This window comes from Triturus cristatus, chromosome 12 (genome assembly GCF_964204655.1).
Source record: "Triturus cristatus chromosome 12, aTriCri1.1, whole genome shotgun sequence".
NCBI lineage: Eukaryota > Metazoa > Chordata > Amphibia > Caudata > Salamandridae > Triturus > Triturus cristatus.
Genome location: NC_140595.1, coordinates 281,581,412 through 281,595,066, shown reverse-complemented (window position 1 = coordinate 281,595,066; position 13,655 = coordinate 281,581,412). Strand labels below are relative to the sequence as shown.

Here is a 13,655-nt window from a genome sequence, read left to right as displayed (position 1 = left end):
ATCCCCGGCGCTGATGGGGCCGTGAGTTGAGATTAAGCAAGCTATTGCCCAGAGTTGCTGAGTGTGTCTGTGTTCCAGTTCGTCCACGTAGTGCAATGGTGCTCGAGTGGTTTCCCAGTGGGTGGTTTCGAAGCGCTATCGGTGGAAAAGGACGCAAGTTAGTAGGCTGGTTCGATGACAATGGAGAAAGGGAGAGGGCCTCACAGCGTAGTCGGGTCTTTTGAGAGATATTTTTTAAATATGTTCAAGGTGTTCTAAAACTGGTTCTGTGATACGGTGTCGTAGCTAAGGTTTTGCGTTTGCATAATATTGAAACAAATGTTTGCCCGGACGCTTGGGTAAGGTCTCGTCCCTACAAAACAGGCATTAATCACACACAGTCGGCAAGTAGCCCTGGGCCAGTCCTCACTTTTACTTCATTTACACTTTGGAGACTGGGACTTGCAGTATCACTTTTCCTAACCCAGTGCACCTGTAGCCAGCAGCCTTATGGAGCCACCCAAAGCAAGGATAGCTGCAATTCGCACTTTTTTGTGCTGCACTTTGATTTTACTTTTTACACTTAAAATTTGGTTCCATTCTGAAACTAAATTCTGCTAGAGAAAAAGACATGAGCGAGGGCCAAGGCCATAGAGCGGGAGACGAATGACGACTCCGGATTTTGCCTAAATGTCAATATCCCTTATCCAGGGCACATGAAAATTAGAAACGGAAAAGGTTGAATATTTTCCCCTTACAGGTGTGCGTGTGGTGAGGTCGTCAACATCTACACTGTGAAAAAACACAAGGACATAAATGCCCATTGTGCCCAGGGCATAACACAGGCTCCTGCTGCACCTGTCGCACGTAGGAGGCCCAAACCCCCCTCCAGGGGGTCCCCTTACAGCCCAAGGCCAATGAATATCTGTGAGATATGGGAGACCCTGTTAAGCCCACATCATCACATTCTGCAAGAGTGGCCCCTTCATATTGTGTTATGCCACTGATGTGCCCTGCTGGAGTGGGTCAAAGATCTTGATTGTAAGTGTGCTCATATGTAGGGGGGTGGAAGGGGGGCCGCACTCTCCTGGCACAAGCATTGGGCACCACAAAGGTGAGACAACGCAAAGGGGTCAAATACCTGTTGCACTCTTGGTTACTCTAGGGATGTAAAGTAGCCATTACTATCATATATGGTCAGAGATAGGTCAGTGGCATAATGCACCCGCTGCAGACGCCTCTTTCCGACCTGCACTTTCCAATAGCGGTGGGGCAGAACCAACGCTTGTGATTCAGAAGTCAATAAAACAAGGGCCTAGGTCTTAGGATTGTGACACTATTTACTCAAAGTACTCGAAGCATCAAACCTGTTGCATCTAGCATTAAATAAATATATGTTTTCTAAATTATATGTATTTTTAAGTTTTCAGGGGTAAAATCACAAGAAGTGGTAACTGGAATTATCAGCATACGTAGCAATGGTGAGAAAGCTGAAGGCAAGTTTTGAAAAAAACAGCACCTCATGATTTATTGATTTCGGACCTGATTCACAAAGGTAAACTTACACTTTTGTGTAAGTTTACTGTTTTGTTTTTTTTGGTTTTTCACAAACTACCAGTTTAATTTTACTAATAGTAACTTTATGGTTGCGGAAACTCCAGACGGAGACTCCACACATAAAAAGATAGGCCTGTCCTTTCTTTTTATATTTTGGAGTTCTCTACTCCGAATGAGGAGGTCTCAGAAGTCATAAAATTACAATAAGAAAACTCTCAGTTTCCGAATACCAAAAAATAGTAAACTTACACAAAACTTTAAGTTACTTTAGTGACTGACGCCCCAAACCTTCAAATATTTATGAATATTTCTCTTTAATTATTTAAGGCATATGTCAGTGACACTGGGGCCCTCATTACCAGTGGCACATAATCATTACTGTTATTTCCCTCTTCCAGATTTACCGTTATGGCCGGTCTTAGTAATTTCAGGGGTGGAGAACTAACAGGAAATATTGTTTCTGCATAACATGCGTAAATAGGATTACTATGCGGATTTCTGCAAGTTTCCCCTGGCCATCCACCCGGAGACTTGTCTGCTTGAAGTAGGAGATACCTCCAGGTGGGATACCACATATCAGCAGTGCTTGCGCTAATTGCATAATTCTGAGGGACTCGTTCCCAGGACCATTGGAAACAACGAGCCACTCGTGATGAGAGTCTGAGCCCTGCACAGCGCTTTTCCTGGCATGGTTGAACGAGGTGAACATTGAAGAAACATGAGTCAAGCCACATACAGGAGGGACACCGGTGGTTCATTCTTCCCCAACTCAAGTCCCTTGTAAATGACTTACCTAGGACCATATTGCACGTAGTGACCCAAAGGAGCAATAGGTATTTGCACCCACTTTGTGTGCCCCAGTGCAGTATGGTATTACAGAAGGGGCTGCAGACCCTTGGGCAGTCCTTTCTGTAACATGGTCATGCCAGCGCACATCTTGTGCCAGTGCAACCAAAAGAGGGTACTCCCTCATTTGCATGACCACATCTGGGCATGGGTGCAAAGAAGCCATTAAGAGACACTACGTATGAAGAGGTGGATAGTCAGTGCCCTCCTCCCCTGGTGCTATTTCGGAAGAGGGCCCAGGGACCTCATACATATCCCTGAAAGCGAGTACAATGCCGCACTGCTTCCTCCTATGAGAGAATTCCTGCTCCCCTTTTAGAGAGACGCCCATTCACCACCTGCAATCAAAGGTGGAGCACCAACTTCAAAGCCAGAGGACACAAACTTCTCATGCACGAGGAAACCATCTCTGACCCGAAGAGCAAACAGGGGGCAATGGAGCTGCAGAAGTAGAGTGCCCCCAGGCCGTGCAGGCAAGGAGGCAGCAGCAAGGGCACAAGCTCGAAGTACAGTGATCATGTGCAACATGTTTGGGACTATTTGATGAAATACACAGACCTGGTGACTGGATGGCAGCACAGGTTCTTTGTCTTGAAGAATGAGGCCAGGCTACTGGACTACTCTGTGAGTGAGCAGTTAAAGACAGCATGACAGCATATCTTTTCAGTGTTGGGCTTCACAAGTTGCACCCAACTGGCAACACAATCTCAGAGGCTGCTGCCAGATCATCTAGTGGATGTGAGAGAGTGGATGTCTCTGTTGGAAATGCAGCAAAGAGACCTGCTAAAAGGTATCGAAGGCCTTCCAACCGGAGGCCACATGACTTGTCTGGATAAAGCTCTTCTAGTGCTAAAAGCCACTTCCATGGCCACCCTGAAGTGCCTACATGGCTGCTTCACGTCTTACAGCTGCAGCACAGTCCCCAGTATAAGATCTTCTTTCCATTTAGGAATGAAAATAACTCTGCCCAGACACTTTAAGAATAAGGAGGATTGGAATTTGCTGGACCAAAAGAACACGGAAGCTGTGGTCGCTGAAGACATTTTCGTTACCAAGAGCATCCATGCAACAGGATCAGAAGACATAAATCCAGATGAAAAGGTTGAAGAAACATGTGATACCAAAGAACAGGACATTAAGTGCTGTGCAGGAGCAGGAAAGCGTTATCGTGAACTTGATCTTAAGCTTAGGCAAGAATTGTTATTCCCACCTTATTATGGAGAAGGGCTCACTTCTGGAGATTTACACAGAACATATGCCTCACCCCATTTGTTACCTGCAGTTACCAATGGTGCAAGCTCCATGGTGAGGATTATACATTTTGTGGCGTGTCATGTTCTTCTGCATGGTCCGGACAGACTGTGAGGTACTTCTGAATATTTGTTATTGTTCCTGACTAATTATATGGTGCTAATTAACTATGACCAGATGTCTAATCATCCTCACTCATCCTTCCCTATCACACTACTGCCTGTTCCTTTTCTCCCCTTCTGCCCACTCCTGGCTACAGAAAGCACTGTCCATTGTCAAGGGCCTCTGCCTCCTGTAGGGTCCTAATGTCCAGAGTTGTCAATCCAATAAGAAGTATTGCCTCATTTCATTTCATGAAAGCCACAAAGGAGTCATAGCATGGAAACAATCCAATAATTGGCGAAATGTTTCACTGCTCCAGACGGATACCCAAGAACACGATGCACTCTTTTAAAACAAAGGCACTCTACATCCGAGCCCATCTAGTAGCCTGACAACCACTCTGAGGAGTCAACAATTAGCCTCAATCTGACTGTTGTTCTGTGAAATGTGTGGCAGGCAAGTGGCCAATCACCCCCTATCCAAGGGTCCTACTCAGAAGATGGGCGTTACTGCAGATATTTGGACAAACTGTAAATCCAAGGGCATGTCAATAGGAGACACAATGAATAGACAAGGGCCGTCATATCTGCAGGGCCACAGGGAAAAGTACACCTTTCCTCTACTCTGCACATAAGACGACTCTATTTTGACTATTCCCTGGTTCGAGCTGGGAGGAAAAGTTAAAGTTAATTGTGCAAAGACCAGTTACAAGAGTCCAGCCTATCAAACACAGGGGTCGTTTGAATCCAGGCTATTCTGTAAACATAAGAACATGTTGGGCAAAGGTGACATTGACGAAGTGAAAGAGCACAAGTCATCTCTAGAGAAACACCAGCAAACATAAGAGATATATGAAAATTAAAGGAAAACCCTAATGGCACATAAGGTACTTTTCTAAAGAAGGCAATGCTTGCGTATTTAATAAAGGACTACGGAACTGTTCATGAGGCATCTCTTAACTTGCACTCCCATGTTCATGTTACCAAGTGAATAAGAGTTTGTTAAGACATGTATTTACTGTTTTGGAGATGTAATCCTTTCAAACGCTTTCAAAAGGCATAAACCAAATGGGGAATCTGACTTGTATTTTGGTGATGATCAGTGCTGGACCTGGAACCAAGAGTAGCCCTGGCAAAAATGTTCAAACGAGGCCACGCTCAGACCTCCCAACTTTAAAAATAATGTTACTGTGTGAGAGGGAGCAGAACCATCAAAGGAGTAAAGTCTGGAGCACAGCAGGTCTTTAAGCCCATCACCACCTGCCAATCATAGAGGGAGCCGACTTGGGGTCGGCACTGCCCGAGCCGACCCTCCAATTAACATAGCCTTCTCAAGGCTGTCGGTGACTTCCTAGTGAGGTTGTAAGACCCCGGAAAGAGGTCTCTGCGCAGGGACTCAAAGCACAAGCTGGAAACCTGCCCTCTGCTGGGGGTTCCAGCTCAATTGGTGCCACAGCGTGATATAAACTCTTCACGCGGAGACTGTATGACACATCGTCTCGCTCACTCTCTCTTCACACGTCTCTCTCACTCTCTTCTCTTCTGTCTGATGTCTCTCAATCTCTCTTTCTGTCCTCGCTCTTTCTCACTCTCTCTCGTTCTTTCTCTCTCTGCGTATGCCCCCCAATGAGATTCGGCCTTCAAAACTGCCCTCTAGCTGTTCCAGCCCCTTGAAGAAGCACCCATTGAGCTAAACGGTCAACCTGAGACTCCCAGATGGGTAGTGAAGGGCAGTCCTGATTTTATTAAAGACACAGAGAAGAATATTAGCCCACCAGTTGTCGATGATCTCCTGAGGTGAAACTCTAAACTCCTTTGTATTTGCTGTAGCTTTGGTGTTGTCCACTCCAACAGCGCCCCAAGTAGAAAGAGGATTGCTTGCTTTAGAAAAAGAATATGAATGACTGAGATCAGCATTTTGTGCTTATGAACGGTCGCAGAAACTATGAACTTCTTTTTTTTGTTTGGAAGGGTTTCTTTTGTTGTTTCTGTTTTTCAATGTTATACATGGTCTTTAACTTCAGCCATCAAAAAAAAGGCAGTGTGCATGCCAGCGCCTCTATCTAAAACAGATGTGTAACCATTCTTTATGTTTCCACTTCCTGCTCAGGTCAGCAGCAACATAGGTCATGTAATTTTCTTTAAATTGTGGCTACTAAGGTACTTACTTCCGCTTCTTTAATAAAATCAGGACTTTCCTTACTAACCAGCTGAGGGAATCTGCATTTGTTTATTTAGGTGTTTTATTAAATGCTGGTTGTCATTGAGTGCGACTTAATGCTGATAGAGAAGAGTATTCAGTGCTGTTTTCCATTGTAGCCCAAGAGAACAAACTTCATGAAAATTACTTTTTGAAGAATATGATTGTGAATAGGCTTTATGAAGGTGTTGTAGTTTGGAAATGGGGGATCCAGGGCAGTTCACATTTTGGGGCCGAGCTGTCAGAGACTGGCTGACGTGTTCCTGACAGCTGTAGGGAAGTTGTGCAATCACGTTTGGAAATGGGCTGGAGGTTTCTAGCGGAGATGTAATGAGGAATCCTCTCCACCGGGCCTCTGTTCAAGTAAGCCTTATGGATGGTGCAGAATTGGATTTGATCCTGGCATGGACTGGCAGCCAGTGGAGTCTCCATCAGGGCTTTCTGAGCTGGTTATTAAGAAAAGATCTAGGCTATAATGTTTGATATGGGTAATTTATTACCAGCACGGTATGACAACATCCATCAAGGTGTGGGTCCAGGTGTAACTGACCCTTACAATAGAATTGTTTACCCTGGAGGCTCCAAATAGAACCTGGGGCTTACATGAAAATACACATGTCGCATGCCTTAAAGAGACAGCTAACTGGAAGTATTATTTGGCTTGAGAATACAACACATCCTCCTTATTAGCAAAACAAAGACGTCAGATATGAAACAAAATTAAACATAGTCAAAAAACGATCTCGGTGCATTTCTAATGCGCACATTACTTTTAACTCTTGACGCAACGGATCCATCCATCTGTACGCTTTGTGAATTACCATTGTCAGCAACGTCATTTGTATACATACTAAAATTTCTACCATTTTGCATAGGACATTTGGCTACCCTCCTGGAATTACAGATTTTACCATCTTGGGTGATTACACTGTTCTTGAACACTTTTTTAATTAGTATAGGTCTGCCATACTTACTAACTCCTTTGTTAACTAATGCAGGTTTCAATATCCTGACCCAATCACTCACCTTCCAATCGTGTTCTTTTGTTTTCCACTTGTTGTCGTACCACAATCCTGGTTTTATCCTGTTTATATTCAACTCTATTAGCAGTTTCATGTATATCCTCTTTGTGCTCTATGAATTATTTACATTTACTCTGAACCACCAAGGACATACATCCGAAGCTGGATCTCTACCTTTAAGCAACCTGAAGGGACTGATCTCTGTAGTCGAATGTGGGGTAATGCGATATACCCATAGTTTTCCCCTGAGGACACTCAACCAATTGCCCTTTTGTTTTAAGGATTCAATCACAATATTTTTGAGGACTCGTTTGAAATGCTCGACCTGACCTTTTTCATGAGGTTCATAAAGTGAGGTACAGGTGTGTTGGATGCCACAACTTTTAAGAACATTTTCCATTTCACTTGAAACCAGCTGTACCCCATTATCTGAAACGAGGGTGGAAGGACAACCTTCTCGTGAGAAAACTTCCTTAAAGAAGTTTATAACTGCACTGGTGGTCGCCTTTGATACAAACTTAACTTCGGGCCATTGAGAGTGGTAATCAATCATAACTAATGCAAAGCGTGAATTTTCAGGTAACATGTAAAACGGACCTGAAATATCAAATGCAACCTTCTTCCATGGTTCTTTTGGCCATTTAACTCTTTTTAAAGGAGGAATGTGAACTTTTAACATTTTGGCATTGGAACAACAATCATTGCATTCCCTAACGGTACGGTCAATCAACCTATCCATGCCTGGCCACCTAAAATAGGATCTTATCAGTCGTTTCATTGCAGATATACCAAGATGTGTCTTGTGTGCTAACTTGAGGATTAATTCTTGAATACCATGTGGGGGAATGCATTTACCCGCTTTAAACACAAAATCTCCCTCACAGAACAATTCATCAGCTACCTGGAAAAACAGCAATAATTCTGACCTTACATAATCCTTTCTTGGCCAACCTTCCATGACAAACTTCCTGAGAAGAACCCATTTGTCATCCCTTTATTGGCTCTCCTTCCAAAGTTGTTCCGTGATTTCCTGGTATTGTGAAGGAATCACGTCGGAAATGCCTAAAACAAAATCTACCTCTTTGACAATGTTAACATTACTGTTACTATCATCACAAGGAAGTCGTGACAAACAATCTGCAGTTACATTTTTTTTTCCTGGTATTTATTCAACTGTGAAATTGTATTCTTGTAGTCTTGAAGTCAAACGAGCTATTCCAGCTGTGGAATTCCAACCACCACCCGCTGACAAAATATGAACCAAAGGTTTGTGGTCCGTTCTGAGGACAAATTTGCTTCCCCACACATACATTCTATAATGTTCCACTGCCCAAACACAAGCGAGTAATTCCCTTTCAATTACAGCATACTTACGTTCTGTTTCATTAAGAGTTCTGGAGGAAAAGGCTACATTCCATTCTTTTCCCCCATCTTTTTGTGATAAAACACTACCAAGACCATATAGGCTGGCATCAACAGTAACAATACATTCCCTCTTCATTTTAAAAGGTTTGAGTGTGGGGGCATTAATGATGTTACTTTTAACGTCTAAGAAAGCTTTGTGTTGTTTGTCACCCCACTCAAATGTGGCTTTTTGTCTTAATAATTTTCTTAGGGGTTCCATTTTGGTAGCAAAATTTTCAACAAATTTGCTGTAGTATTCACACATACCGGAGAAAGATAACAATTGTTCTTAGTTAGTCGGGGCAGGGGCATTTAAAATGGCATCAACGTTGGATTTCTTGGGGACAAGACCATCTCCCGAAAGGGTATGTCCCAAATATTCTACGGAACGTCTGAACAACTTGCATCTGTGTGTCTTGAGGGTAAGCCCAGACTTTTCAACTCTCTTACATACTTCATTTAAGTGTGCCTCGTGTTCAGTTTCATTCTTGGAAAAAACCAAAATGTCATCCTGGAAACATTTTACATAAGCATCAATATCCTTAAAAATCTGACATCATGACTCTCTGAAATACAGAGGCTGCTGATGCTAGCCCAAAAGGCATCCTGGTGTATTGGAAAAGTCCTAATGGTGTGATAAACGCTGTGTACATTTTTGACTCCTCTGTGAGCTCAATTTGATGGTACGCAGATCTTAGATCGAGCGTCGAAAAGATCTGAGCGCCATCAAACAACGAGACAAGTTCATTGATGTTTGGAAGAGGGTGACAATCTATTATAATTTTGGAGTTTAAGGCTCTTAAATCAACACACACACGCAATTTTTGATCAGGCTTACGTACTAAAACTATGGGTGAAACCCATTCAGCAGATTCAATAGGTTCAATAATGTTATCTTTTAGAAGGTCGTGTAACATGTCTTTTGATTAATTTCTGACGTTGATCGGTACCCCTCTTAAGTTTTGTTTGACTGGAATGGCTTTATCTTTTAGTACAATCCTATGTGAAAAATCTTTTAACTTTCCTAATTTGTCATAGAATACCTTGTCATATTTGTGTGTTATATATGACATAATATTTTTGTGTTCTGCTACTTGATTTACTGTTGTGACCGTGAGCATGTCTTGCTCATTGCATAGGGAAATGGGATCTTTGAAACGTGGGTTGAGAATAATACCTAGTTCCCACTGATCTCGCCAGCCTAGCACATTTACCCCTTTGGTTGCAATATACAATTTAATATGAGCAGACCTTCCTTTAAATCCTAAAGGTACTCTAAAAAAACCTTCCATGTCAATTTTTGAACCGTCAAAACTTTCAGCGTAGATGTCAGATTGCCGCAAATCCTTAATTTACAGAGATTTTGTAATTTTTCATTAAAGTACTTATTACTAATAATTGTCCACGGCGAACCCGAGTCCACCATGAGCTCCAGGTCGGTGTCTAAAACATCAAATGAACATTTGGGAGACTTCATATGGTTTCCTTTCTCAGGACCCGCATGTGTGATGGACACAACGAAACCTTTGTCAGAGTCTTGGCTCTCATTAACGCTAGTAACTTTATTTGTATCAGAAGCACTGGACACGTTGCGTGCTTGATTGTTGAAACGTCTATCCCTGCAGACATTGCTGAAATGTCCCATTCTGCCACAAACTTTACACTCTTTATTAATTGCCGGGCATCCTTGAAAAGAGGCAATATGTGATCTGCTCCCACATCTATAGCAAGCAAAGAAACTATTAGGGTGATCTTGTTTTCTTCCAAAAAAAGTTATTGTAATTGTGTTTGGGTTTCCCTTGTATTACGTTGGGATTTTTTATTTCTCCTTTTGATTTGACAACACATATTTCTTCCTCAGAGGTGGACTTATTAGATTTTCAACTTACTATGTCCATCCATTTTTCTGAAAGCTCTGTAGATTTAGCTATAGGTATTGCTTCATCTAGTTTGGGATCACCCATGACCCATAAGTTTTCTTGTATTTTCTTGTTTTTACATGAAGTATAATCTGATCCCGAATCATTTCGTCAGTAATGTTGCCAAAGTTACAGTGTAAGCTTAAAGATCTCAAGGCAGTAAGAAAATCATCGAAAGATTCATCATCCTTCTGTGCCCTGGTATAAAATTTAAATCTGTTCAGGGCAATGTTGGAAGTCAGTTTGAATTTTTTTTCTAACCTAGTCAAGGCTTCTACATACACATTCATATTATCTCCTTGTCCAGACTGAGGGGAAACTTGAGGTAAAGTTCTGAAAACTTCTTGGCCCTCCGAGCCAAGGCAGTGAAGTAATATGCTTTTCTTCCTTTCAGCACCCATACGTTCTCCATCTATGGCCTTCATGTAATTAATAAACTCCTCTTTCCATCTTGGCCAAGGTATGGGTGGATCAACTTTGTTTTGAAGAAATTTAGCTGGAGCTTCAAATTGCATATTGTAAGAATAAACACTTCCCCACAAACAGTATTGTTGTAAAGTGTACCAATAAAGTTGATTAAATGTATTCCTCAAAAGTCAGTAAACAGTATTATTATGCACTATTTAGATCTTTGAAAAGAAGAAAGACCAAAAAAAACAAGATGTAGCATATATTGACTCACGTGTGAGGGGTCTTCTGAAATGATGTGACAAAAGGTTGGCACCAAAATACACTTAAAATGAGCAAATAAGCGTGAAAACCTTCTTAAAGGTTGTCTATTTAAATGCTAGTACACATTTGCAATAATAATTAGTAATTGCTGCTGCCGATTGCTGCCGAATTTCTCTCCCGTGTAATGAAATGTGACCGTTGCTAGGTAACCGCAAGATGGCCGCCGGATGTACACGTAGCGTTAGCGCGGTGATGTCAGCGCCGTCAGCTACGTGTGGAACTAAAGGTTGGTTCTAGGGGAGAATGCGGTTGTGTAAGGCAGTAGCGCGGACATTGGAACGAGGCGTCAAAGGCGATGAGCGCTAACAGTCATTTTAAAAGATGCAATCTCAAGCCAATTTGTGCAGATCGATTTTCTTTCAAAAACAAATGTCTGCCAGCGGTGCCAAAACAATCCAAGTTGCCGTATGTCTTCTCCTTGTACTCCTCACAAATCTTTACTCATGTGAACCATCGCTTCCCAACGATGCGATCTCAATAAAGTTAGATGCAGCCATGAATCTTCTTTCAAAGACGAAGTGCCTGCAAGCGGTGCAAAGTGATTGAAGTTGTCGTCTTCTCCTCGTATTCCTCACCAATCCTTATACATGTAAAATCACAGCACCAATCCAAATTGAAAACATCCAAGATAAAAATAAAAATTTAACGTGGGTTGAAATACTCCGCTCCCGTGCTGGAGATAGGCAGGAGTTTCTTCTTGAGCCACTCGTCGCCAAATATTAAGAAAAGATCCAGGCTATAATGTTTGATATGGGTAATTTATTACCAGCACAGCATCATAACATCCATCAAGGTGAGGGTCCAGGTGTAACTGACCCTTACAATAGAATTGTTTACCCTGGAGGCTCCAAATAGAACCTGGGGCTTACATGAAAATACACATGTCGCATGCCTTAAAGCGACAGCTAACTGAAAGTATTATTTGGCTTGAGAATACAACACTGGTTCAGCATGATCAAACTTCCATATGTTTAGGCAAATCTTGGTAGCTGATTTCAGAGCAGGATCTGGAATCTAGGTAACACAGTCTGAGAGGCCGATGAGGGTCACATTGCAATAGAAAAAGCACCAAGATAGGACACCTTGTTAGCTCAATCAGTGGGAGCTTTGTAGATGAAGGAGAATGTTTTATAGTGTGTAGAGTTCAATGTTGACAACCTTGTTTATTTATAGGGAGGGTGAGCGATCTGAATTGAATATGAGCACAGTGGTGTTAGGTTTCTCAGTGGAAGAGGGAGTCCACTAAATTAGGAGGCAAAGTGAAAGGAAAAGAGGTGAAGTGTTGTCTTCCTGGGTCCAGGATTTGAGGTATTGTTGGGTTTAGGCAGAGGACATTTGATCTGCTCCATTGTAAGATGTTATCTCGGAAGATTGTCACACTTGATTGAGATTCTTTCATTTTCTAGACACATGTAGATTTGTGTGTCATGGGCCTACAGGTGGAAGTGTATGTATGGAGAATCTAATCCTATGGGGGGGGAGCGCAAAGTCTTGGGGGAAACCATTAGTAAATGATTCTAAAGAATCCACGAGAAGTTATTGAGTCCTACTAAAGAGAAGTGAGCTAATCCAATTTAGTGTCCCAAACCACTCCGTTAATCTGAATTGCGAAAAACGGGTCCACTGGGTAACAACTGTAGCGAGATCAAGAACAGTCAGAGCAGCTTGTTAGCCATTGAAATTGATGCGACGCTCCTCTCGCGTGTTAACAAGAGCTGATAGCAACCCTTTGATAGGCCTACATCCTGACTGGACGTCATGGAGACTTCGGCCCTTTGCTGAGTAAATCATACCTTCTTGTAACTTAAAAGGCCAGATAAGAGTAGGCTAAAAGGCTGCCTATTCTTCCGTCAGGCCTGAAAGGACTTTAAGACCCATTGCTATAAGGAGCTCCTCACCTGACACTGAGAAGGACACTTCGGTCACCACCGGCCTTGTTGTGTTTTTAATGAGTAGTGCTCTTTCCCTTCTGCTTCACCGCCTCTCTGCACTGGTGCATGATGTTTAATTATTTCCCTGTCCTATCTGTTGCTCTCCGTCCAGGTTTGTGGTGTGTAAATAATAACACATACATACACATTAGATCCATTGGATTTAATGAAAAGATTTATTTAGCACAACTTTGAACTGATTTGGTCTCATTCGGACTATTTGACTGGTGGCGAAGAGGACTCTGAAGCCGGGCTGATTATCCTCTTACCACCTCGGGCCCTGCGTGCCAGTAAGCACTTGTCTCTCTCAGCAGCAGGGAATGTTACACAGCTCCTACCTTATTACATTCTTGGCAGGTACACAACTGCGGTAAACACTGGAATGACAACCTGAACGAGGAGACCTGGTATGCATCACGTATACAGGACTGCATGCTACATTAAACAAGAACAGATGGAAAATTTGTGGGGAAACAAAGAATGGAGTCTGTTAAAAACATTCCACTCATGGTCATGGCTGATCGCCTGTCTGAAGGCAGGCCCAGTCTTGACTCCAGCCCTAGCAGGCCATGCTGGGGCTTTTGAAGGAATGAGGTGCCTCATTTCTATCACTCTCAAAGGGAAATCAGCAAACTCCCCGGATGTAGTTTAGCTCAGGTGGTCAGTCACTGCCGCAGATCAACAAAGACACACTGTTTTAAGGTCTTGAATTA

General features: G+C 42.6%; 1 pseudogene; it reads left to right on the top strand.

The window, feature by feature from the left end:
- LOC146775871 (oxysterol-binding protein-related protein 11-like) overlaps positions 1 to 13,655 on the top strand; it is a 37,037-nt pseudogene that overhangs the window by 4,812 nt on the left and 18,570 nt on the right.